General features: G+C 48.8%; 1 protein-coding gene across 1 annotated transcript in view; it reads left to right on the top strand.

Annotated features, from left to right (window-relative positions):
- The first annotated feature begins 1335 nt into the window (after window positions 1-1335).
- Window positions 1336-26987, top strand: part of LOC141072981 (uncharacterized) — a 130340-nt gene continuing 104688 nt past the window's right edge. The window contains exon 1 of the mRNA XM_073560247.1: window positions 1336-1466. The gene's annotated coding sequence lies outside the window, so the exon portion shown is untranslated. The remainder of the gene's footprint in view (window positions 1467-26987) is intronic.

Raw genomic sequence — 26987 nt, 5'->3', positions numbered from 1 at the left:
CTTTATTTAGCTCTATGGCTTTGCAAAAACGCATGAAAAATGCATGCAAAAATGCGTTTTTTACCCAACGTCTTTCCTGCCAAGAGGGGCTGAAACCTTGCAGAAATTTCTGCAAGCAAATACGCAACGTGCGCACATTTCCTAAGGGCAAGGTTAAAGAACCATTTACCACCAAAGGTTTATTATAGTTATGGCTCTGCTCCGCACACACACGGCTCTACTCCATACACAAAAAGCCGCACACCTTGTACATATGCGTCTCCGCTCTGTACACACACAGCTCCGCTCTGTACACCTCGTACACACATGGCTCTGCTCTTTAAACCTCATACACACAGCACCGCTCCATACACTTTGTACGCGCATGGCTCCGCACACCTTGTACATGCACAACTCATATGCTCACCTCATATGCGCACGACTCTGCTCTGTACACCTTGTACATCCATGGCTCCACTCTGTACACCTTGTACGTGCACAGCTCTGCTCCGTACACCTCGTACACACACAACTCCACTCCATACACCTCGTACACACACTGCTCCACTCCATACACACACTGCTCCACTCTGTACACCCCGTACACGCACGGCTCTGCTCCGTACACCTCGTACACACACGGCTCCGCTCCATACACCTCGTACACACGCGGCTCCGCTCCGTACACCTCGTACACACCCGGCTCCGCTCCGTACACCTCGTACACACGGCTCCGCTCCGTACACCTCGTACACACGCGGCTCCGCTCCGTACACCTCGTACACACGGCTCTGCTCCGTACACCTCGTACACACACGGCTCCGCTCCGTACACCTCGTACACACACGGCTCCGCGCCGTACACCTCGTACACACACGGCTCCGTGCCGTACACCTCGTACACACACGGCTCCGCGCCGTACACCTCGTACACACACAGCTCCGCTCCGTACACACGCAGCTCCGCTCCGTACACCTCGTACACACGCAGCTCCGCTCCGTACACCTCGTACACACGGCTCCGCACCGTACACCTCGTACACACACGGCTCCGCTCCGTACACCTCGTACACACACGGCTCTGCTCCGTACACCTCGTACACACACGGCTCCGCTCCGTACACCTCGTACACACGCGGCTCCGCTCTGTACACCTCGTACACACGCGGCTCCGCTCCGTACACCTCGTACACACGTCTCCGCTCCGTACACCTCGTACACACACGGCTCCGCACACCTTGTACACACACGGCTCCGCTACGTACACCTCCTACACACACGACACTGCTACATCCACCTTGTAAACCCCTCCTGACCCCACACAGAAACTTCCCCTCTTCCAGCACCATGACAACCAGCACAGCAGAGTCCTGCATACACTGAGGCCACTGATCATGTGACCCCTGACTCCTCCCCTCCTGTGACCTCATCACAGGTCCTGTGTGCACAGAGCAGCCATATATGTGGAGTGCGGCTCTGCGGGTGGAGGTAGGTGCTGGAGATTTTTCATTACTGGGGGACATTAACCCCTTTAGCACTGAGACTCTTTTGGGTACTCCTTGTGGTGTGAACAGTGACATAACAGCTGTGGACAGAATGTGGTTTAGCTGGTTCCCAGCTCCACATTAGGTCCCAGGTTATCCGACAAGCTATAGCGCTTGCTGAATAAGCTGCAGAGGGATCCCGGATACATGGAGCGCATCAGCTGATCGGTGCCGCAGCTATGTCACAGTCACAGCACATAGAGAGCCTGTATGTTCCGCTCTCCTTGCATGTGCTTTGACAGTGACACAGCCACGACACATGCAGCTACGGTGCTGATCGGCTGGCTCATTCGATCAATCCGGGCTCCCTCTACAGCTTATTCGGCAAGCGTTAGGCTATGTGCACACGATGCAGATTTGCTGCGGATCCGCAGTGGATTTTTCCATGCAGAAACGCTGCAGATCCTCACTGTGATTTACAGTACAATGTAAATCAATGGAAAAAAAAAAGCTGTGCAGATGGTGCAGAAAAATCAGTGCGGAATTGCTGCGGATTTAAAAGAAGTGCATGTCACTTCTTTTGTGTGGATCTGCAGCGTTTCTGGACCCCTCCATGATAGAAATCCGCAGTGGCAAAAGCTGCAGAAAATCCGCATCAATTCGGCGGCAAATCCGCACAAAAACAGCGGCAAATCCGCGGCTGCGGATTCTGCCAGGAGATGCAGATTTTGTGCAGAAAATTCTGCACCACTTTTCCTACATGTGCACATAGCCTTATAGCAGGGGTCCTTAAACTTTTTAAACAGGGGGCCAGATCACGGTCCCTCGGACCGTTGGAGGGCCGGAATATAGTTTTAAAAAAATTATGAATAAATTCCTGTGCACACTGCACATATCTTATTTAGAAGTAATAAAACAAAAATAGGAACAAATACAATATTAAAAATGAAGTTAAATCATCAAACTTAACGATTTTTTGGGTTCTTCAAATATCCTACACTTCGAGTCAATTTTTTCTCTTTTTTGATATCATTGTTTCCTAGGGATTCAAAATTGCTATTCGTAAAATACCAACATATACAGCGCTACAAAAACAATATACCAGCAATAAAATTGCCCACACAGAGACATACAGACTGCACTGCCCATCAATGCAGCCTGATCAGTGCCCATCAGCGCAGCCTGATCAGTGCCCATCAATGCAGCCTGATCAGTGCCCATCAATGCAGCCTGATCAGTGCCCATCAGCGCAGCCTGATCAGTGCCCATCAATGCAGCCTGATCAGTGCCCATCAAAGCAGCCTGATCAGTGCCCATCAATGCAGCCTGATCAGTGCCCATCAGCGCAGCCTGATCAGTGCCCATCAATGCGGCCTGATCAGTGCCCATCAATGCGGCCTGATCAGTGCCCATCAATGCGGCCTGATCAGTGCCCATCAATGCAGCCTGATCAGTGCCCATCAATGCAGCCTGATCAGTGCCCATCAGCGCAGCCTGATAAGTGCACATCAATGAAGCCTGACCAGTGCCCATCAATGCAGCCTGATCAGTGCACATCAATGCAGTCTGATCAGTGCCTATCAATGCAGCCTCACCAGTGCCCATATTGGTGGAACTCCACTTTCACCTCAGGCTCAAACTGGTGTGGTGCAAGAATCCCCAATAGGCAGCATTGATCCCTAAAAGGCAGGCAAATGTCCCCAATAGGCAGCATACGTCTCCAATAGGCAGGTAAATGTCCCCAATAGATAGTACAGGTCCCCAATAAGCAGCACAGGTCCCCAATAGACAGATAAATGTCCCCAATAGGCAGCATAGGTCCCCAATAGGCAGGTAAATGTCCCCAATAGGCAGCAAAGGTCCCCATTAGGCAGCACAGGTCCCCAATAGGCAGGTAAATGTCCCCAATAGGCAGCACAGGTCCCCAATAGGCAGGTAAATGTCCCCAATAGGCAGGTAAATGTCCCCATTAGGCAGGTAAAAGTCCCCATTAGGCAGGTAAAAGTCCCCAATAGGCAGGTAAATGTCCCCATTAGGCAGCACAGGTCCCCAATAGGCAGGTAAATGTCCCCAATAGGCAGCACAGGTCCCCATTAGGCAGCACAAGTCCCCAATAGGCAGGTAATGTCCCCAATAGGCAGCACAGGTCCCCATTAGGCAGGTAAATGTCCCCATTAGGCAGCACAGGTCCCCATTAGGCAGCACAGGTCCCCAATAGGCAGGTAAATGTCCCCATTAGGCAGGTAAATGACACCAATAGGACCCAGCGTTAAGCACTGTGCACTGTGCTCTGCTGGATACGGAGGGCTGCGTAACGCCTTTCCTCGGTGTCTCGTCCCGCCCGCGATTACAGGGCCCGCCGGCATTGAACTGCAGTGCAGTTCATGAGTTCAATGTCGGCCTGGCGGGGGGCCGGATAAAAGTCCTTGGCGGGCCGCAGTTTGAGGACCCCTGCCTTATAGCTTGCCAAATAAGCGGGGACCCAAAGAAATTCACGCAACTCTAGTGATGAGTGACCGCACTCTCCACTCGATTATCACCGGTGATCGGACACTATGCTCAAGTTCTTGTCCCGCATGATTTGCCACTGTTAGACAGCCACTAACCATGCGGGGATTGCCCGCCATACACGGTGATGCTGTGGCCATGTTGGCTCCTGACATTACTGTGACTGTCCGGCCACATTACGTTATTGGGTTTATAGAAGACCCGGTGACACATCGTCCTCAAGAAGCATTTCAGGCAGAGTTGGTATGGGAGGGTGAACTTGGATTAATGTCCACCATCTCTAAGGGTGTATGTAATCTTTTTTAAATCTAATAAATAATTAAAAAAAAAAGTGTGGGGACCCCCCTAATTTTGATAGCCGGCCAAGGTAAAGCAGACAGCTGGGGGCTGATATTACCAGGCTGTTAAAGTCCATAGATATTGGCCCCTTCACAGCCTAAAAATACCATCCCCGGCACTTTGCCTGGCTCTTCCCCTTTGCCCTGGTGCTTTGGCAATCGGAGTAATATCTTTGGAGGTTGATGGCAGCTGTGTATTGCAAGCTGATGCCATGCCCAGGGGTTATTAGTAGAGAGGCGCTTATCAGACTCCCCCAATGACTAACCCAATAAATTAAAAGAAAAAACACAAAAATTTTATTTCAACAAACGTCTTCTTCCAGTACCGCCATCCACCCACATACAGTATAATGTTCCCACAGTACCTCCATCCTCAATTTTATTTTGCAACATTTTAACACCTGTTTCTTGTTTTTTTTAATGTAATATATGAAAGCCTACATCAATATACCCCAAAAAACCATCATATCCAGAAAAAAAAACACTGTACATGGAGACATTGGCCTCAGATATCTCCTGTCTTGTTGTTCTTACAAACAAGCTTTTATAAAAAGCCTCAAATTTCTGTGTGTGAATCAGACCTGAGATCTAACATTAATTTATACATCAGCCCCAGTCAAAAAACAGGGGATAAAGAGGCATAGGCAAAATTTGAAATAAAATTAAATATTTATTTGTAACATTTAAAATACAATTTCCAAGGGAGTCTCCCAAACAGGTAAGAAAGAAGGGGACAATGAGCAAAACCAAAAAACCAGTAGTGGTAAAAACACCATAGCAATGGTTAATATTGATAATGGCTAGAGTCATCCCTGGATATCCACCAAAAGCAAATCAGTTTACAAATGCATAGTGCCCATATATTGCAGCGGTATCAACCAAAAATGAGTAACCATATCCCAGCCTGTAAATTTATAAAGTGCTTCAGCGCGTGTATAAAAAAACCAATGCTAATAAACAAACATCATCTTACCTACATAGACGTGTGTCCTGGTCTTGTGATGCCCGCTGCCCGACCCCAACAGCGCCGTTTCGCCTTAATGGCTTCTTCACAATGGGGGCAATGTGTGTTATGTGCCGCGTGATGCTTATTTATGCAGAGCTCACAGCTGATAGTAATATCGGCAAGGTTGGTTTACCATTGCGCATGCGCTATTTTCCGGATTTCCCCTCTAGTAAATCTGACTTCCTGATTCATGCGTGGAACGCACTGCATACCATAGTGGCGCATGTCCGGAAGTCATCAGGTGATCCCAAAGCTCACATGCGCCACCAAACCAGCCGAGACACATGAAAAGACGCTGTAATGTTTGCTCAATGAAAAAAAGGGAAATGCAAATACAATACATCCAATAATGGGACATTAAGGGATGTGAGAGTGAGGAAGTGAAAAATAATGTAAATGAGTAATAAAATAAAACGGGGGGGGGAGAAAAAAGGGTGAACCATATAGGAGGCTACCATAGGCACCTGATTAGTTATAATATTTAGCAATAAAGTGATAAGGTGCATAACTATCATATAAATAAAAAATCATCTTCTACAATAAATATGTGTATTTTTTACAAAGTTTATAATTTGCCTACATATATATATATATATATATATATATATATATATATATTACAAATAAGTATATAAATTCCTATAAATTTATAGATTGCAAAAATTACTATTTAAATATAGAAATAATATTTCTAACATAAAACAAAATGATGTATAATATAATATCCCTATAGAAAAATGTGCACTACGATATTAATTAGAACACAGTCCAAATGAATTGAAATACATGAATCTTGCAGATGAATAATCCTCAATCAGAAGACTCTTTCAATTGGATCCAACTAAGAACCGATTTTCGTGATGGCCCTGAAGAAAACATCCCAATAGGAAACTTAAAGGGAAGGTGCCATGTTTTTTCATAATTTACTGTAAAAAAGAAAACAGTATAAAAAGATATTGTCCCCTAAGCTTGACTCAGTGGTGTGTATGGTTTGTTTTTTGTATGGTAGTAATGCAGCCACTGGGGGCTGCCATCTTACCTCTCTGGCTGCTGAATGACACTTTCCATGCTAATTTACGGCAGTCCCTGGGCATAAGAGACAATAGTCGGTTGCCGACCCTATCTGCATCATTGCAGCTGCATCAGGAGTGAACTGGCCATGCCTCTGTGGGCAGCTCAATTCACAGCTGTAGGTGTGGCCAGACGCCATCTTATGGATGCTGTACTGTTCCAGCATAACAGGGCTTGGATGTTCACTCTGCACATACCACCAGCTGTAGGAGAGGAACCAGGACGAGTTCCTGGAGACCGAGCTGCTCTTTCCAAAACACCCGACCAGCTGCTGCCCCTGCAAAACATAGGAGGAGCTGCTCCCTGCTGTTTCAAAACACTTGGCCATCTGCTGGACATCTAATCCTCTCCTGTGTGATACTGACTGCTGAGCTTTGTATCTAATCCTATCCTGTGTGATACTGTCTGCTGAGCAATGTATCTAATCCTATCCTGTGTGATACTGTGTGCTGAGCTGTGTATCTAATCCTATCCTGTGTCATACTGTGTGCTGAGCCGTGTATCTAATCCTCTCCTGTGTGATACTGACTGCTGAGCTGTGTATCTAATCCTATCCTGTGTGATACTGTCTGCTGAGCCATGTATCTAATCCTATCCTGTGTCATACTGTGTGCTGAGCCGTGTATCTAATCCTCTCCTGTGTGATACTGACTGCTGAGCTGTGTATCTAATCCTATCCTGTGTGATACTGTGTGCTGAGCCGTGTATCTAATCCTATCCTGTGTGATACTGTGTGCTGAGCCGTGTATCTAATCCTATCCTGTGTCATACTGTGTGCTGAGCCGTGTATCTAATCCTATCCTGTGTGATACTGTCTGCTGAGCTGTGTATCTAATCCTATCCTGTGTGATACTGTGTGCTGAGCTGTGTATCTAATCCTTTCCTGTGTCATACTGTGTGCTGAGCCGTGTATCTAATCCTCTCCTGTGTGATACTGACTGCTGAGCCGTGTATCTAATCCTATCCTGTGTGATACTGTGTGTTGAGCCGTGTATCTAATCCTATCCTGTGTGATACTGACTGCTGAGCCCTGTATCTAATCCGCTCCTGTGTGATACTGACTGCTGAGCCGTGTATCTAATCCTCTCCTGTGTGATACTGACTGCTGAGCCATGTGTCTAATCTTCTGTGTTCTACTGACCCGTGTATCTAATCCTATCCTGTGTGATACTGACTGCTGAGCCATGTATCTAATCCTATCCTGTGTGATACTGACTGCTGAGCCCTGTATCTAATCCTCTCCTGTGTGATACTGACTGCTGAGCTGTGTATCTAATCCTCTCCTGTGTGATACTGACTGCTGAGCCATGTGTCTAATCTTCTGTGTTCTACTGACCCGTGTATCTAATCCTATCCTGTGTGATACTGACTGATGAGCCGTGTATCTAATCCTATCCTGTGTGATACTGACTGATGAGCCGTGTATCTAATCCTATTCTGTAAATCCTCATGGATGAAATATTTTTTCGGACTCACTGTGTGCTGCTTGACATAGTTCAGTCGTACAACATAAAGGGTATTAACAGTTTAATTCCCAACGTGTTTCGAAGTTTCTAATACTTCTTCCTCAGGGGATGACATGGAGTGAACAAGTACAGCCATCTCCAGTTATATACATACAATATTTGAAATTGGGCGCCAAAAGCACATGTGATAGTGGGACAAATGTCAAAGTTCACAGGTTAAAACTGCGCAAGTTGTATTAATCCATTTGCAATAAAATTAAATTTTATTGCAAATGATTTAATTTTATTGCAAATGGATTAATACAACTTGCGCAGTTTTAACCTGTGAACTTTGACATTTGTCCCACTATCACATGTGCTTTTGGCGCCCAATTTCAAATATTGTATATATATAACTGGAGATGGCTGTACTTGTTCACTCCATGTCATCCCCTGAGGAAGAAGTATTAGAAACTTCGAAACGCGTTGGGAATTAAACTGTTAATACCCTTTATGTTGTACGACTGAACTATGTCAAGCAGCGCACAGTGAGTCCGAAAAAATATTTCATCCATGATGATTTACATTGGCGGTCACAGAGTGGACCTTCGGGCGTGCAGCAGCTGACAGTCGCTTATGTGCCTTTATTTCCCTCAGAAAAGGTGAGTGAATTTCTTATCATCTATTCCCAATATTACCCGGATAAGACCCTATAGCGCTTTCTTTTTCCTTTAGCCTCTTTTATATTTAATCCTATTCTGTGTGATACTGACTGCTGAGCCGTGTATCTAATCCTATCCTGTGATCCTGACTGCTGAGCCCTGTATCTAATCCTCTCCTGTGTGATACTGACTGCTGAGCTGTGTATCTAATCCTCTCCTGTGTGATACTGACTGCTGAGCTGTGTGTCTAATCCTATCCCGTGTGATACTGCTCTCCTGAAATACTCTGTGCTGCTGTTACCCTGCTCCCTCCACCATATACCTCCCTCTGTGACCCCCCCATAGACCAGCACACTGCTCTCCTGAAATACTCTGTGCTGCTGTCACCCTGCTCCTCCCCCATATATCTCCCTCTGTGCCCCCCATAGACCAGCACACTGCTCTCCTGAAATACCCTGTGCTGCTGTCACCCTGCTCCTCCCCCATACATCTCCCTCTGTGCCCCCCATAGACGAGCACACTGCTCTCCTGAAATACTCTGTGCTGCTGTCACCCTGCTCCCAGAATCCTTGCTGCCTGCCATCCTCAGTGACCGAAGACCCCATTCCTCTCCTCAGATCCCGTCCTGGCGATGTGTGAAAGCGAGGCGACAGGGGCCTGATATATGGAGGAAGGAGCAGGGTGACAGCAGCACAGAGTATTTCAGGAGAGCAGTGTGCTGGTCTATGGGGGGGTCACAGAGGGAGATGTATGGGGAAGGAGCAGGGTGACAGCAGCACAGAGTATTTCAGGAGAGCAGTGTGCTGGTCTATGGGGGGGTCACAGAGGGAGATGTATGGGGAAGGAGCAGGGTGACAGCAGCACAGAGTATTTCAGGAGAGCAGTGTGCTGGTCTATGGGGGGCACCCTGTTCGGTGCCAGGGATTGTACATAGAGCGCTGTGTTTTATACACATGGATGGACCGTCTGCTTGTCTGCTCCACAGAAATCCAGGACACATTTCTGCTGATTGATGGCCTGTTCTGATCCAGACTTTACATGCAAAGACAGTCAGTAACTTTGCAGGCCCCATCAAAATGGCAGCTCACTGTGTTCCTAGATGTCATCCTCTCTTTTCCCTTAGCAAACACCCAGAAGGGGAGGAGAGGAGTGACATCACACCCATGTCGGCAGACTCCGCCCATATTTACTCCAGTGCAGTAATGTGAGCTAGTTGCACTAGGTTTTTGTGCCAAACTTCAGTAGCTGCTCCCCCTAGTGTTAACAAGTGGAAATGCCAAACTTTTTAAAATTATTTTTCATATTTTACAAAATTAAAAACAAATGATAATATTTTTTAAGAAAATGTAAACATTAATTCTTTACATTTTTTCTATTGTTGAAAACATTTTTTTGGGATGTCACCTTCCCTTTAAGATAATTCAATTGAAAGAGTCTTCTCATTGAGGATTTTTCATCTGCAAGATTCATGTATTTCAATTCATTTGGACTGTGTTCTAATTAATATCGTAGTGCACATTTTTCTATAGGGATATTATTAGAGTTGAGCGATACCAGCCGATACTTGAAAATATCGGATCGGAATGGATCGGCCGATCTTAAAAAAAAAGTATCGGTATCGCCGATTCCGATACCGGGAACCAATGCAAGTCAATGGGGCCAAAATATCGGAATTAAAAAAAACCCTTTCTTTCCTTGTAGGTTAATTCTACATGAAGAAAAACAACTAAGAATAATGTAGAATGTATTGTGGGAGGTGGAGGAGACATTAAAGCCATAGAGGTTTAGCCCAATCAAATGGAATAGCAGGAATTAAACTTTTTTTTTAAAGATGTTAGGAGTTACAAAGATATTGACTATGTTAGCCTCATTTATATTTTGCCAGACATGCATGTCTTCTTCTTCTTTCTTCTTTCTTCTTCTTCTTCTTCTTCTACTTCCTTTTTTTACATTCTTCTTCTTCTTCTTCTACTTCTTCCTTTTTTTACATTCTTCTTCTTCTTCTTCTACTTCCTTTTTTTACATTCTTCTTCTTCTTCTTCTTCTACTTCCTTTTTTTACCTTCTTCTTCTTCTTCTTCTTCTACTTCCTTTTTTTACCTTCTTCTTCTTCTTCTTCTACTTCCTTTTTTTACATTCTTCTTCTACTTCCTTTTTTTACATTCTTCTTCTTCTTCTTCTACTTCCTTTTTTTACATTCTTCTTCTTATTCCTTTTTTTACATTCTTCTTCTTCTTCTTCTACTTCCTTTTTTTACATTCTTCTTCTTCTTCTTCTTCTTCTTCCTTTTCTTACATTCTTCATATTCTTCTTATTCAACAATTATTATTCTACATATTCAGCTTCTTCATCTTCTTCCTATTCTTCTTCATCATATTCTTGTTTGTGTCAGGCATTCCTGTAGTTGTTATCTAGAAAAGTTAGAAGTTTACACCTTCCGTTCTGCCTGTCACAAAAGATTTACAACAGGATTTGTCCGCGTTCAGTTTGGCCTGCAGCAGCAGGCCTTTTCCAGGGGCACCACGAGGAGGAACGGACTCACCCCCATACACTGCTTAGTCTTCTTCTGCTTATAAATAAGATAATATCATTTGCTCAGAGTATTAGTCTTATGCTTAATGTTCTTCTGCTTTGTTTTTTTTATGCTTCTTTGTCTTCTCTCTCTTGTTGTTCTGCATCTTGGTGGTTGTCTTCCTGTTCTTTGTCCTCTTGAACCAGCTGACGGTACTGGCACCCGGAGGGGCAGCAGAAGGAACAAGAGCCAATGGCACTACCGAGGACCAGCTGACGGTGCTGGAACCCGGTTACTAAGCAGGAGGTACCTGTGCTACAAAGCACTACCAAGGACCAGCAGACGTTGCCGGAACTCGGATACCGAGATGGAGGCACCTAGGCCAAAGGCTCTGACGAGAACCAGCTGACGGTGCTGGAACCCGGAGGGGTAGCATAAGCTGCAAGAGCAAATGGAAATAGCGAGGACCAGCTGACAGTGCTGGCACCCGGAGGGGCAGCAGAAGGAATAAGAGCCAATGGCACAACCGAGGACCAGCTGACGGTGCTGGAACCCGGTTACTAAGCAGGAGGTACCTGTGCTACAAAGCACTACCAAGGACCAGCAGACGTTGCCGGAACTCGGATACCGAGATGGAGGCACCTAGGCCAAAGGCTCTGACGAGAACCAGCTGACGGTGCTGGAACCCGGAGGGGTAGCATAAGCTGCAAGAGCAAATGGAAATAGCGAGGACCAGCTGACAGTGCTGGCACCCGGAGGGGCAGCAGAAGGAATAAGAGCCAATGGCACAACCGAGGACCAGCTGACGGTGCTGGAACCCGGTTACTAAGCAGGAGGTACCTGTGCTACAAAGCACTACCAAGGACCAGCAGACGTTGCCGGAACTCGGATACCGAGATGGAGGCACCTAGGCCAAAGGCTCTGATGAGAACCAGCTGACGGTGCTGGAACCCGGAGGGGTATCAGAAGTTACCCCTGAAAAGCAAAGTTGGCATGCCGCAAGCTGGCCGCAGTTACCGAATCACACAGTCCTACAGGGGGTGCTTGTCCTACTGGAACTATGGAACAAACCTTTCTTACCAGAACCCGCAGTCCACATAGGAAGCACCTAAACTGCTGGCACCCTAGCCTCGGCTAACCCAACCGCAACACGACATGGCAACTTGGGGTGGCAAACTGACATTGACACTTCCCGGAAACAGCAGGCAGGGCTGGAACCAAGCTGGGCAGGAGGGAGTACCCGTGCCAAAGTCAGTTATGAGCAGCAACTGGCGATGTTGGAGCCCAGGACAAGCACTTAGCAGGCTGAGGCCTGATGTGCTGTCAATTGGGAGGCAGCAGGACAGATTGCCATCAAAACAGCAGGGGAACAGCTGATGTTACTGAACCCCACAAACACAGGAGCTAGTGTTTTACTCTGTGAAGACGGCACTTCCGAGCAACAACTGGCTGTGTTGAAGCCCAGGGACAAGCACGGAGCAGGCTGAGGCTGCATTGAAGAAATTTTAAGATCGGTTGTAGACTACTAATTTGAACCAAGCTCCACTTAGGCCTGTGGCTTCACTGATTTTCGTATTTCCCCTGTCCTCCAACCCCGCCAGTTACAGCTCCGAAGTGGCGTCTGCACAATCCACACTTATTCCTGTGTTACAGGTGTTCAGTCCGGTCAGTTAATCCCCTGATGTGTGTCCGGCAATGTCGCCTGCTCTGTCCACATTCCCATAATGGGAATGTGGACAGAGCAGGCGACATTGCCGGACACACATCAGGGGATTAACTGACCGGACTGAACACCTGTAACACAGGAACAAGTGTGGATTGTGCAGACGCCACTTCGGAGCTGTAACTGGCGGGGTTGGAGGACAGGGGAAATACGAGAGACAGTGGAGCCACAGGCCTAATTGGAGCACGGTTAAAAATCAGTAGTGGTACGACTGTGTAGGCAGCAGGAGACTTTGCCATCCACACAGCAGGGGATCAGCTGACATTACTGAACCCCACTGAGACACGGGAGCAAGTATCTCTTTCCGTGTGGACGGCACTTCCGAACTACAACTGGCTGTGTTGAAGCCCAGGAAATAGGAGGGTGTAGGCAGAGGCCTACTGTATTTTGAATGAGGTGACAGCAGGAGAGACTGCCATCCACACAGCAGGGGATCAGCTGACGTTACTGAACCCCACTGAGACACGGGAGCAAGTATCTCTTTCCGTGTGGACGGCACTTCCGAACTACAACTGGCTGTGTTGAAGCCCAGGAAATAGGAGGGTGTAGGCAGAGGCCTACTGTATTTTGAATGAGGTGACAGCAGGAGAGACTGCCATCCACACAGCAGGGGATCAGCTGACATTACTGAACCCCACTGAGACACGGGAGCAAGTATCTCTTTCCGTGTGGACGGCACTTCCGAACTACAACTGGCTGTGTTGAAGCCCAGGAAATAGGAGGGTGTAGGCAGAGGCCTACTGTATTTTGAATGAGGTGACAGCAGGAGAGACTGCCATCCACACAGCAGGGGATCAGCTGACGTTACTGAACCCCACTGAGACACGGGAGCAAGTATCTCTTTCCGTGTGGACGGCACTTCCGAACTACAACTGGCTGTGTTGAAGCCCAGGAAATAGGAGGGTGTAGGCAGAGGCCTACTGTATTTTGAATGAGGTGACAGCAGGAGAGACTGCCATCCACACAGCAGGGGATCAGCTGACATTACTGAACCCCACTGAGACACGGGAGCAAGTATCTCTTTCCGTGTGGACGGCACTTCCGAACTACAACTGGCTGTGTTGAAGCCCAGGAAATAGGAGGGTGTAGGCAGAGGCCTACTGTATTTTGAATGAGGTGACAGCAGGAGAGACTGCCATCCACACAGCAGGGGATCAGCTGACATTACTGAACCCCACTGAGACACGGGAGCAAGTATCTCTTTCCGTGTGGACGGCACTTCCGAACTACAACTGGCTGTGTTGAAGCCCAGGAAATAGGAGGGTGTAGGCAGAGGCCTACTGTATTTTGAATGAGGTGACAGCAGGAGAGACTGCCATCCACACAGCAGGGGATCAGCTGACGTTACTGAACCCCACTGAGACACGGGAGCAAGTATCTCTTTCCGTGTGGACGGCACTTCCGAACTACAACTGGCTGTGTTGAAGCCCAGGAAATAGGAGGGTGTAGGCAGAGGCCTACTGTATTTTGAATGAGGTGACAGCAGGAGAGACTGCCATCCACACAGCAGGGGATCAGCTGACATTACTGAACCCCACTGAGACACGGGAGCAAGTATCTCTTTCCGTGTGGACGGCACTTCCGAACTACAACTGGCTGTGTTGAAGCCCAGGAAATAGGAGGGTGTAGGCAGAGGCCTACTGTATTTTGAATGAGGTGACAGCAGGAGAGACTGCCATCCACACAGCAGGGGATCAGCTGACATTACTGAACCCCACTGAGACACGGGAGCAAGTATCTCTTTCCGTGTGGACGGCACTTCCGAACTACAACTGGCTGTGTTGAAGCCCAGGAAATAGGAGGGTGTAGGCAGAGGCCTACTGTATTTTGAATGAGGTGACAGCAGGAGAGACTGCCATCCACACAGCAGGGGATCAGCTGACATTACTGAACCCCACTGAGACACGGGAGCAAGTATCTCTTTCCGTGTGGACGGCACTTCCGAACTACAACTGGCTGTGTTGAAGCCCAGGAAATAGGAGGGTGTAGGCAGAGGCCTACTGTATTTTGAATGAGGTGACAGCAGGAGAGACTGCCATCCACACAGCAGGGGATCAGCTGACATTACTGAACCCCACTGAGACACGGGAGCAAGTATCTCTTTCCGTGTGGACGGCACTTCCGAACTACAACTGGCTGTGTTGAAGCCCAGGAAATAGGAGGGTGTAGGCAGAGGCCTACTGTATTTTGAATGAGGTGACAGCAGGAGAGACTGCCATCCACACAGCAGGGGATCAGCTGACATTACTGAACCCCACTGAGACACGGGAGCAAGTATCTCTTTCCGTGTGGACGGCACTTCCGAACTACAACTGGCTGTGTTGAAGCCCAGGAAATAGGAGGGTGTAGGCAGAGGCCTACTGTATTTTGAATGAGGTGACAGCAGGAGAGACTGCCATCCACACAGCAGGGGATCAGCTGACATTACTGAACCCCACTGAGACACGGGAGCAAGTATCTCTTTCCGTGTGGACGGCACTTCCGAACTACAACTGGCTGTGTTGAAGCCCAGGAAATAGGAGGGTGTAGGCAGAGGCCTACTGTATTTTGAATGAGGTGACAGCAGGAGAGACTGCCATCCACACAGCAGGGGATCAGCTGACATTACTGAACCCCACTGAGACACGGGAGCAAGTATCTCTTTCCGTGTGGACGGCACTTCCGAACTACAACTGGCTGTGTTGAAGCCCAGGAAATAGGAGGGTGTAGGCAGAGGCCTACTGTATTTTGAATGAGGTGACAGCAGGAGAGACTGCCATCCACACAGCAGGGGATCAGCTGACATTACTGAACCCCACTGAGACACGGGAGCAAGTATCTCTTTCCGTGTGGACGGCACTTCCGAACTACAACTGGCTGTGTTGAAGCCCAGGAAATAGGAGGGTGTAGGCAGAGGCCTACTGTCTTTGTAATGCGGAGACAGCAGGAGAGACTGCCATCTCCACAGCAGGGGATCAGCTGGCAATGATGAACCCCACTAACACTTGAACGAATGTGTTTGGCTCTGTGGAGACGACACTTCTGAACACCAACTGACGCTGTTGGAGCCCAGGATTAGGCGAGGAGCAGGCTGGGGCCTACTGGATTTTGGCAGGTGAAGGCAGCAGGAGACTTGCCATCTCCACAGCAGGGGAACAGCTGGCAGTGCTGAACCCCACTAACACTCTAACGAAGGTGTTTGGCTCTGTGGAGACGACACTTCTGAACACCAACTGACGCTGTTGGAGCCCAGGATTAGGCGAGGAGCAGGCTGGGGCCTACAGGATTTTGGCAGGTGAAGGCAGCAGGAGACTTGCCATCTCCACAGCAGGGGAACAGCTGGCAGTGCTGAACCCCACTAACACTCTAACGAAGGTGTTTGGCTCTGTGGAGACGACACTTCTGAACACCAACTGACGCTGTTGGAGCCCAGGATTAGGCGAGGAGCAGGCTGGGGCCTACTGGATTTTGGCAGGTGAAGGCAGCAGGAGACTTGCCATCTCCACAGCAGGGGAACAGCTGGCAGTGCTGAACCCCACTAACACTCTAACGAAGGTGTTTGGCTCTGTGGAGACGACACTTCTGAACACCAACTGACGCTGTTGGAGCCCAGGATTAGGCGAGGAGCAGGCTGGGGCCTACTGGATTTTGGCAGGTGAAGGCAGCAGGAGACTTGCCATCTCCACAGCAGGGGAACAGCTGGCAGTGCTGAACCCCACTAACACTCTAACGAAGGTGTTTGGCTCTGTGGAGACGACACTTCTGAACACCAACTGACGCTGTTGGAGCCCAGGATTAGGCGAGGAGCAGGCTTGGGCCTACTGGATTTTGGCAGGTGAAGGCAGCAGGAGACTTGCCATCTCCACAGCAGGGGAACAGCTGGCAGTGCTGAACCCCACTAACACTCTAACGAAGGTGTTTGGCTCTGTGGAGACGACACTTCTGAACACCAACTGACGCTGTTGGAGCCCAGGATTAGGCGAGGAGCAGGCTGGGGCCTACTGGATTTTGGCAGGTGAAGGCAGCAGGAGACTTGCCATCTCCACAGCAGGGGAACAGCTGGCAGTGCTGAACCCCACTAACACTCTAACGAAGGTGTTTGGCTCTGTGGAGACGACACTTCTGAACACCAACTGACGCTGTTGGAGCCCAGGATTAGGCGAGGAGCAGGCTGGGGCCTACTGGATTTTGGCAGGTGAAGGCAGCAGGAGACTTGCCATCTCCACAGCAGGGGAACAGCTGGCAGTGCTGAACCCCACTAACACTCTAACGAAGGTGTTTGGCTCTGTGGAGACGACACTTCTGAACACCAACTGACGCTGTTGGAGCCCAGGATTAGGCGAGGAGCAGGCTGGGGCCTACTGGATTTTGGCAGGTGAAGGCAGCAGGAGACTTGCCATCTCCACAGCAGGGGAACAGCTGGCAGTGCTGAACCCCACTAACACTCTAACGAAGGTGTTTGGCTCTGTGGAGACGACACTTCTGAACACCAACTGACGCTGTTGGAGCCCAGGATTAGGCGAGGAGCAGGCTGGGGCCTACTGGATTTTGGCAGGTGAAGGCAGCAGGAGACTTGCCATCTCCACAGCAGGGGAACAGCTGGCAGTGCTGAACCCCACTAACACTCTAACGAATGTGTTTGGCTCTGTGGAGACGACACTTCTGAACACCAACTGACGCTGTTGGAGCCCAGGATTAGGCGAGGAGCAGGCTGTGGCCTACTGGATTTTGGCAGGTGAAGGCAGCAGGAGACTTGCCATCTCCACAGCAGGGGAACAGCTGGCAGTGCTGAACCCCACTAACACTCTAACGAATGTGTTTGGCTCTGTGGAGACGACACTTCTGAACACCAAATGAAGCTGTTGGAGCCCAGGATTACGCATGCCGCATGCAGAGGCCAATGGGCAGCGGTTTTTATGGAGGTTGTGGACTACTACTGATTCTAACCATGCTCCACTTAGGCCTCTGGCTCCACTGTCTCTACTATTTCCCCTGACCTCCAACCCCGCCATCTACATCTCTGAAGTGGCGTCAGCACAATCTACACTTGTTCCTGTGTTACTGGTGCTCAGTCCCGTCAGTTGATCCCCTGATGTTTGTCCGGCAAGTTCGCCAGCTCTGTCCTCATTCCCACTACTGGTTATGGGAATGTGGACAGAGCAGGAGACCTTGCCGGACACACATCAGGGGATAAACTGATGGGACTGAGCCACAGGAACACAGGAACAAGTGTAGATTGTGCTGACGCCACTTCAGAGATGTAGATGGCGGGGTTGGAGGTCAGGGGAAATAGTAGAGACAGTGGAGCCAGAGACCTAAGTTGGGCACGGTTAAAAATCAGTAGTGGTTTGAATGTTGATGGAGCTGGTGACTTTGCCGTCCACACAGCAGGGGATCAGCTGGCATTACTGAACCCCACTAACACAGGAGCTAGTGTGTTTCTCTGTGCAGACAACACATCTGAGCGACAACTGGCTGTGTTGAAGCAAAGGGATTATAGTTCAGGTGGTAGAAAAATGAACACACCAGCAGACCTGGATACAGTTGCCAACCACTAATTTAGTCTGTAAGAGGAATGGCAAAGTCTTTGGAGATCCAGGCCTTGTTCATTTTCAGAAAAGTCAGCCGGTCAACATTATCGGAAGATAGTCGCGTGCGACGGTCTGTTAGTACACCACCTGCGGCACTAAAGACACGTTCCGATAATACACTGGCAGCAGGGCAAGCCAGCACCTCCAATGCATACTGGCTAAGCTCTGGCCATGTATCCAGCTTAGAGACCCAAAACTTGAAGGGGGAAGAGCCATCTGGGAGTACAGCGACAGGGCAAGACATGTAGTCTGACACCATCTGACGGAAGCGTTGCCTCCTGCTGACTCGAGGCGTCGCTGATGGTGTAGACAATTGTGGTGGACACACAAAACTTTGCCACATTTGGGCCATAGTGGTCTTGCCTTGTGCTGCGGCGCTGCCTCTGCTCCCTCTTTGTGCAGAGTTTCCTCCACTGCCTCGACGCACAGAGATGCTTTGTAAAGCACTAGCAACAATGCTGTCGGGTGGAATGGAAAACATTATGGACTGCACCAGTGACTCTTCGTACTCCCGCATTTTACGCTCCCGGTTCAACGTTGGTATGAGCCTTTGTACGCTGTCCCGGTAGCGAGGATCTAGGAGGGTGTACACCCAATAATCAGCCGAGACGAGAATGTGGGCGATGCGGCGGTCGTTTCTCAGGCACTGCAGCATGAAATCAACCATGTGCTGCAGACTCCCAACTGCCAAAGAACCGCTGTCCCCTGTTTGAGGCGTGACCTCTGCCTGCTCTGCATCACCCCACCCTCGCTGTACATACTGAGTAGAGGTTTGTGTACCTCCCTCCTCTGGAGAGATGTCTTCCTCCTCCATCGACTCCTCCTCATCCTCCTCACAAAGTGTCCCCTGCCTAGGCCTTTGTGAGGAAACACGTAGCGCAGACTGTCCAGAAGCAGATGGCATTTGGGACTCCTCATCCTCCACCTCTTCTGAAACCTCATCCCTTAGTGCTTGCAGTGTTTGTTGAAGCAGGCAGATAAGGGGGACAGTCATGCTGACTAGTGCATCATCTGCACTCGCCATCCGCGTGGATTCATCGAAGGCACGCAAAACGAGGCAGATGTCCTTCATAGAGGCCCACTCAATGGTGCTGAAGTGTGAACGGCGCACAGTGCGACTTGTTTGCGCCTGATGCAGCTGGTACTCCATGACTGCTGCCTGCTGCTCACACAACCGCTCCAACATATGTAACGTTGAATTCCACCGGGTGGGTAGGTCACATATGATGCGATGTTCCGGAAGGCCAAATCATCTCTGCAGAGCAGCGAGGCGCGATCTTGCCGTGCTGGAACGTCGCAAGTGAGCGCACTCTATGCGGACCTTGTGCAACAGTGCAGCAAGATCCGGATAGTCCCTCAGAAAGCTCTGCACGACCAAGTTAAGAACATGTGCCAGACATGGGATGTGTGTGAGGTTGCCTAGGCCAAGAGCTGCCACCAGATTTCGGCCATTGTCACACACTACCAAGCCCGGCTGGAGATTCGCTGGCCCAAACCACACATCGCTCTCCAGCTTGATAGCATTCCAGAGCTCCTGCGCTGTGTGGCTTCGATTCCCCAAAGAAATTAATTTGAGTACAGCCTGTTGACGTTTGGCCACGGCTGTGCTCATATCGGTCGTAACAGGCTCCTGCTCTGCTGTTTCTGAGGAACTTGAGTAGGAGGAGGAGTCTATGTGTACAGACTGGAGTCCTGCAATCCGTGGCGTTGGAAGAACACGTACAGCGCCACTCTCCAGATCCGTACCCGGCTCCACAACATTGACCCAGTGGGCAGTGAGGGAAAGGTATCGTCCCTGTCCATGGTTACTGGTCCACGCATCGGTGGTCAGGTGGACCTTGCTACTAACGGCGTTTAGTAGCGCATGTTTTATTTTGCCCTCAACATGTTTCTGCAGGGCAGGGACGGCTCGCCTGCTGAAATAAAAGCGGCTGGGCACGTTGTATTGGGGGACTGCCAATGCCATTAAGTCCCGGAAGGTGTCAGTGTCCACCAGCCTGAATGACAGCATTTCAACTGCCAGAAGTTTGGCAATGCCAGCATTCAGAGACTGTGCTCGGGGATGGTTTGCCGAGTAAGGGCGCCTTTTATCCCATGCCTGTGCTACCGATGGCTGTGATGGATGGGAACGTGCTGCTATGGGTGTAATCTGACAGGGTCTCCGGACAACAGTGGCAGAGGTTCTTCCTTGGCGATCCTGTGAGGAAGCCGAACCAGCAGTGTGTGAGCTGGAGGAAGAGGGCCCAACACGAACTGAAGAGGTGGTAGGTGGTGCTGTACGTTGGCCTACGTCTTCAGGGTGTCTCTGCAACTCCAACTCGTGCTTGGTGCGCACATGTTTCCACATATTTGTGGTATTGAGGTTGCTGACATTTCTCCCTCTTTTGACTCTCTGATGACACAGCTTGCATTTGACAAAGCAAATGTCATCTGCAACTGTGTCAAAAAAGGACCACGCACTGCAACTCTTGTGAGCGCCCGGTTTGCCTTTGGAAGGAGGAATGCTCCTAACGGGTGCCGAAGTGGAGGGTACAGGCAACCAAGTCTTCCCCCTCCCTCTGCCTCCTGTTTTGGCCGGTAGGGGAATCTCTTCCTCCGAGCTGCTCCCACCACCTTCCTGTTGCTCACGCCATGATGGGTCAAGGACCTCATCATCTTCCCTCCCCTCTTCAAACAGCTGCTTCTCCGGGGTTGTCTCGCCAGCACCGTACGCACCAGAAAGTGGCAACTGAGTCTCGTCATCATCTGATGCGTACTGAGGTGTGCTGACCATAGGCACTGGCCCACTCGCCTCTTCAGATTCAGAGGGACAAAGAAGTTGCGCATCACTGCATACTCCCTCTTCTTCACATTCAGGAATGCTGCTTGGCTGGCCCCCTCTTTCCAAGCCAACAGATTCCGAGAACAGAAGTAGAGACTGTGATGGCTCCTGTCCATGTCTCTCTGACTGCCTGGGCACTTTGGCAGGTGGTGAAGAGACAGATGGTTGCTCTTCGGTGCTCTGACCCTGAGAGGATGCGGAAGTAATTGAAGTCGATGCGTTAGCTGCCATCCATCCGACAACGGCTTCAATTTGTTCCTCCCGCAGCAGTGGGGTACGTTGAGGTCCTACAAAGCTGCGCATAAAGGACTGTTGCCTGCTAAAACTGGGGGATGCTGATCCACTGGTGCCCGCAGCAGGCCCAGAATCCCCACGTCCTCTACCTGTAGAATCCCCACGTCCTCTCCCTGCAGAATCCCCACGTCCTCTCCCTGCTGAAACTCCACGCCCACGCCCACGCGCCTTACTCCCTGCCTTCTTCATCTTGCAAGACTGCTTAAGATAGGCAAAAAAGTACAAAGGGGGGCCTTAGTGTGCTTATTCCTGAACAGCTGGTTACAGGTACAAGAAACACTAATTTTATGAAGTGTGTGTGTGTGTGGACTAGACTTTAATAGGAGCTGATGTGGCCTACACAAGTTCAAAATGTAGTGTTTGGTGAACTTTTTTTGTGGTTTCTTTGTTGGAAACAAACTCAAAGTATGTGAACAAAGAATTGAAACTGATAGTATCACCAACTTTTTGGAGCTATTACAATGCAGGCAGGTAACCTACAATGCAAAAGATGAGGCTCCAAAAAAATTGGGTAATACTAATCTGGCTGCGCCGGCAGGGCACAAGCCAGAAAAAAAGGCTCCTCTATCTACTCCTATATAGTGTTTGCAACCAACCAATGTTGATGGATACGGATGGATGCACACTAATAGAAGAAAAAATGAGCTGCACTCAAAGACAAATATGTGTGAGGCAGTGACGCACGTTGAGCGTCCTACAACCAGACGTAGCTGCAGGACACTCTACTCAGCGTGAGCTGCACTCACACACAGTCAGAGGCCTCTCAGACAGCCGTCACCAGTGCAGCTAAGTGGGCACTGGCACTGACAGGCTGCAGAAAGGCTCCGCTGTGTACTCCTTTATAGTGTTTGCAACCACCGTAGATGGAGACGGATGGATGCACACTAATAGAAGAAAAAATGAGCTGCACTCAAATAAAAATATGTGTGAGGCACTGACGCACGCTGAGCGTCCTACAGCCAGACGTAGCTGCAGGACACACTACTCAGCGTGAGCTGCACTCACACACAGTCAGAGACCTCTCAGACAGCCGTGAACAGTGCAGCAAAGTGGACACTAGCACTGAAAGGCTGCAGAAAGGCTCCGCTGTCTACTACTAGTGTTTGCAACCAACGTATATGGATACGGATGGAAGCACACTAGATTGAAATTATGTAAAAAATGCAGCTCAAAAAATAAAAGATGTATGAGGCAGCAGTGATCACACTGGGTGGCCTACAGCCTGACGTGGCTGCAGGACCCACTCCACAGCGTGAGCTGCACTCACACAGCCCTTGCAGACAGCTGTGAACACTGCTGCTAGGGCAAAGAAGGCTACAGTGGTGGTTTATGTAGCCTGGGTAAAGCACTAGATGTTTGGTGGAATCGCTATTTCTAACTGTCCCTCACAGTCTTCTACAGCAGCCTGTCCCTAACTGAATTCACAGCAGAGTGACCAGAAATGGCGGCTGCGGTGGCTTTTATAGTGCATCATGACATCATTTCGGCAGCCAATCACAGCCATGCCAATAGTTAACATGCCTACATGCCTAACAGGATGTGCCCACACTTCAGAGGATTCCCATTGGCTTAATCAAAGCAAGCAGGCTCATAGCATGATGGGAACTTCCTATTCCGATTCCGGAATCCGATATGACAAAAGTATCGGAACTAAGTATCGGAATTCCGATACCGCTAATATCGGCCGATACCCGATACTTGCGGTATCGGAATGCTCAACACTAGATATTATACATAATTTTGTTTTATGTTAGAAATATTATTTCTATATTCAAATAGTAATTTTTGCAATCTATAAATTTATAGGAATTTATATACTTATTTGTAATATATATATATATATATATATATATATATATATATATGTATGTATGTGTAGGCAAATTATAAACTTTGTAAAAAATACACATATTTATTGTATAAGATGATTTTTTATTTATATGATAGTTATGCACCTTATCACTTTATTGCTAAATATTATAACATCAGCTGCCTATGGTAGCCTCCTATATGGATGACCTCCCCCCCCCCGTTTTATTTTTATTTTATTTCTCATTCACATTATTTTTCACTTCCTCACTCACATCCCTTATTTAATTTAATATATTTAATGTCCCATTATTGGATATATTGTATTTGCGTTTCCCTTTTTTTCATTGAGCAAACATTACAGCGTCTTTTCATGTGTCTCGGCTGGTTTGGTGGCGCATGTGAGCTTTGGGATCACCTGATGACTTCCGGACATGCGCCACTATGGTATGCAGTGCGTTCCACGCCTGCGTTCCAGGCGCTTGAATCAGGAAGTCAGATTTACTAGAGGGGAATTCCGGAAAATAGCGCATGCGCAATGGTAAGCCAACCTTGCCGATATTACTATCAGCTGTGAGCTCTGCATAAATAAGGATCACGCGGCACATAACACACATTGCCCCCATTGTGAAGAAGCCATTAAGGCGAAACGGCGCTGTTGGGGTCGGACAGCGGGCATCACAAGACCAGGACACACGTCTATGTAGGTAAGATGATGTTTGTTTATTAGCATTATTTTTTTTATACACGCGCTGAAGCACTTTATAAATTTACAGGCTGGGATATGGTTACTCATTTTTGGTTGATACCGCTGCAATATATGGGCACTATGCATTTCTAAACTGATTTGCTTTTGGTGGATATCCAGTGATAACTCTAGCCATTATCAATATTAACCATTGCTATGGTGTTTTTACCACTACTGGTTTTTTGGTTTTTGCTCATTGTCCCCTTCTTTCTTACCTGTTTGGGAGACTCCCTTGGAAATTGTATTTTAATTGTTACAAATAAATATTTAATTTTATTTCACATTTTACCTATGCCTCTTTATCCCCTGTTTTTTGACTGGGATTGATGTTTAAATTAATGCTGAAATGAGGATGGTGTTATATCTCCAAAGGATATTTGATATTCATGAGATCTAACATGAAAGAAGATTACAGTGCGGGGAAGATGAGAAACCTTCATATAGACGGCCGGTGGTGATGGAGTCAGTGGTAGAAGATGAAGATGTCATCCTTGTCATGATCCAGTCCGGGTTTTGAGTCCTATCTGCCCTTTCCCAGTCTGATCATGGCAAGGGTTAACTTTGCCTGGCCTCATTTTGGGTTCATGTCTCCTATTTTCTTCCTGCTGCGTCCTACAGGCAATGTCAGTTATGTTTTCTGACCTACGGTGTATCTGACTCTAGTAGTACCCTGATTTGTCCTACTGCACTTTCTGACTTAGCCCGTGTCTGTTCCTTCCTCCCTGCCCATCCCGTATTAGTGTTTCCCCTTGTTTTTGGATTTCCCCGTGTTAGACTCGGCCTTGGCTTTGACCTGACCTTGCCTCTTGCTTCTGGTACTGCTGCTTTGGACTGTTTTTGACCCTCTGGCACTCCTCTGACTCTGTGCTTGTTTTTTCCCTTCGTACTGAGTGACAGTCTAGGTTTTGACTTGGCTTGTTTGACTTTTCTGCTGCCACCTGATGGTAGCCTCATCTAGTGGAGCTTGCAGCTGCCTGCATAGCTGCAGCGTGACAGTCCTCATCATGAAGTAGTTATTTCTCATGTCACATGTAATGAATATCTCCTGCAGTATTGCTAATGCCGATTCCAGTGTCGGTAAATGAGACGAGAATTAGCGTTATGGAAGGTGAGTCTATGAGAAACATATTCAGCTGCCGACTCCGAAGAAGAAACTGCTTGTTGTGCAAGCAGTTAAAAAAATATAGGTTTTATTAGTGGATGAAAACTAAATATTGTAAAATAATAAAATAAATAAGAAATAAATTAAAAAATAAAAAATACAGAACTCTGTAAAATAATAAAAATACCAGTGCTCCATGGGTCTCCGCATTTCATGGTCAGTCCCAATGAACTTGTGATTCCTGCAGCTAATCAGTTGTCCAAATGTAACAAGGTGGCAAGGGGGGGTAGTCATGGCCGAGTCCGCTAGGTCACAGTCAGTGAGCACCCCGGCCCCTTGCACATCAAAGGAAAGTTCTAATCCAAGTCCCAGGTCACAGTGGGTTACCTCAGGCACACAGCTGCTCTCCATGCTTGAACGGCATCCTCTGGATGTATAGTGTAGGTAACAGCACAGCAGGTTCGCAGGATACAGTGACGAGACGCGAGACTGGTTGAACTTTGGAAAGCAAACTTTTATAAATTGAGGCCACTAGGGCTATACTAAGCAACCAAAAAGGGATAACAACAGTTGTCCTCGCAGGGACTAAGTATAACCAAACACTATTTGAAAAGAACACGACTAAACCGGCCGAGGCCGGTGACTATGGGGCCGCGGTATGGTCTTTTACGGGTCCTTATACTTTATAATGTCACTTATCCGTCCTGACGGCCCTCAGCGTCTCTGTTGGAGTTGCGTTGCGGATGAAGCTGCTTTGACGTCTTTGATGAGCCTACTTTGAAGTCTTTGACGAGGCCGCTTTGGCGACGCAGCCGCTGGGCCCAGCCGCTGAAGATTTGGAGTAGTCTTCGGGCACCCCAGCGCCCAGGAGGAGTTGGGGCACAACCGGCCCTGATGGAGTCTTGTGATGGAGTAACCCCCTGTGGTAACAGCGGGGTTGCGCTGATTAGCGAGTTCAGTGGGGTTCTTGTACTCAAGCAGGGTTGTGTCGCAGTCTTTAAAGAGTGGTGGTTTACTGGCCACGCACACAGCCTGAGGCTGTGTGCAGAGTGTCTCTGCTGACGAGGAACAGGCCCCAACTGCCGACTGCAGCGGGGTGAAGGCGGCTGTGAGCAGTGATATACAGGCTGCAACCTCGGGCTGAAGTGACACGGCAGTGTCCACGGGCAGCAGCAGGCAGGCCGCAACGGCGGGCTGAAGGGTGATGGCAGTCGCCGGGAGGGGCAGCGGACAGGCCGCGGCGGGCTCGGGCTCAGCGATAATGGCGGAGGATGACCGGGGGCAGTTTGAGACCTAGGATTGGGACGAAGAGGCAGTCCCCTGTCTGTAAGCTTGGCGGCTCTCTCCTGAGGGCCACTGTGTATCTACCCTCTGCTGCTGGTCTCCTCTCTGTACTATCTGTCTCCTCGTTCGCTCACGCCCCCCCGTCTCCTGCTCCGTGTCTGACATATCACCAACTGACTCCGCTGCGCGCTCCCTGTCCCTTTTATACTCGCCCCTCCCCTTGTTGTCCTGTCACTCTCCACAGTCCACCCTCCTCCTCCTCTGCTCCCCGGGTACTGTTTCCTTAGGAACTCAGATGGCGGTGGTACATCCAAAATCTTCCTCATGACTAGCAAATACCTTGCAGTACTGTCCGAGCAGTGTTTTTATCTGGGAGAGCTGGGCTGTAGTTAATCCGGAGAGCTTGGCCCGCATTTGTTCCAGGATGTCTCAATCCTTTTCCTGAGTTGAGATTTCGGTAGCCTGACTGTAGAGTCTGGATAGTTACTGCCCAAGGATCCTCGGAGTGCACACTCAATTGAACCGCAGGGGTCGGTAGCACTTCTTCAAAAGGCCTTATTAGCTTGGCCAGTTCTGTCCGGGGCTTCAGGACGATGTCTTGGTCTTCAAGGTTGACGCAGTGCACCAGGACAG

This window comes from Dendrobates tinctorius, unplaced genomic scaffold (assembly GCF_039654945.1).
Source record: "Dendrobates tinctorius isolate UK_male_01 unplaced genomic scaffold, ASM3965494v1 ptg000294l, whole genome shotgun sequence".
Taxonomy (NCBI): Eukaryota; Metazoa; Chordata; class Amphibia; order Anura; family Dendrobatidae; genus Dendrobates; species Dendrobates tinctorius.
The sequence above is the reverse complement of the archived record's forward strand: the minus strand, read 5'-3'. Positions and strand labels throughout refer to the sequence as shown.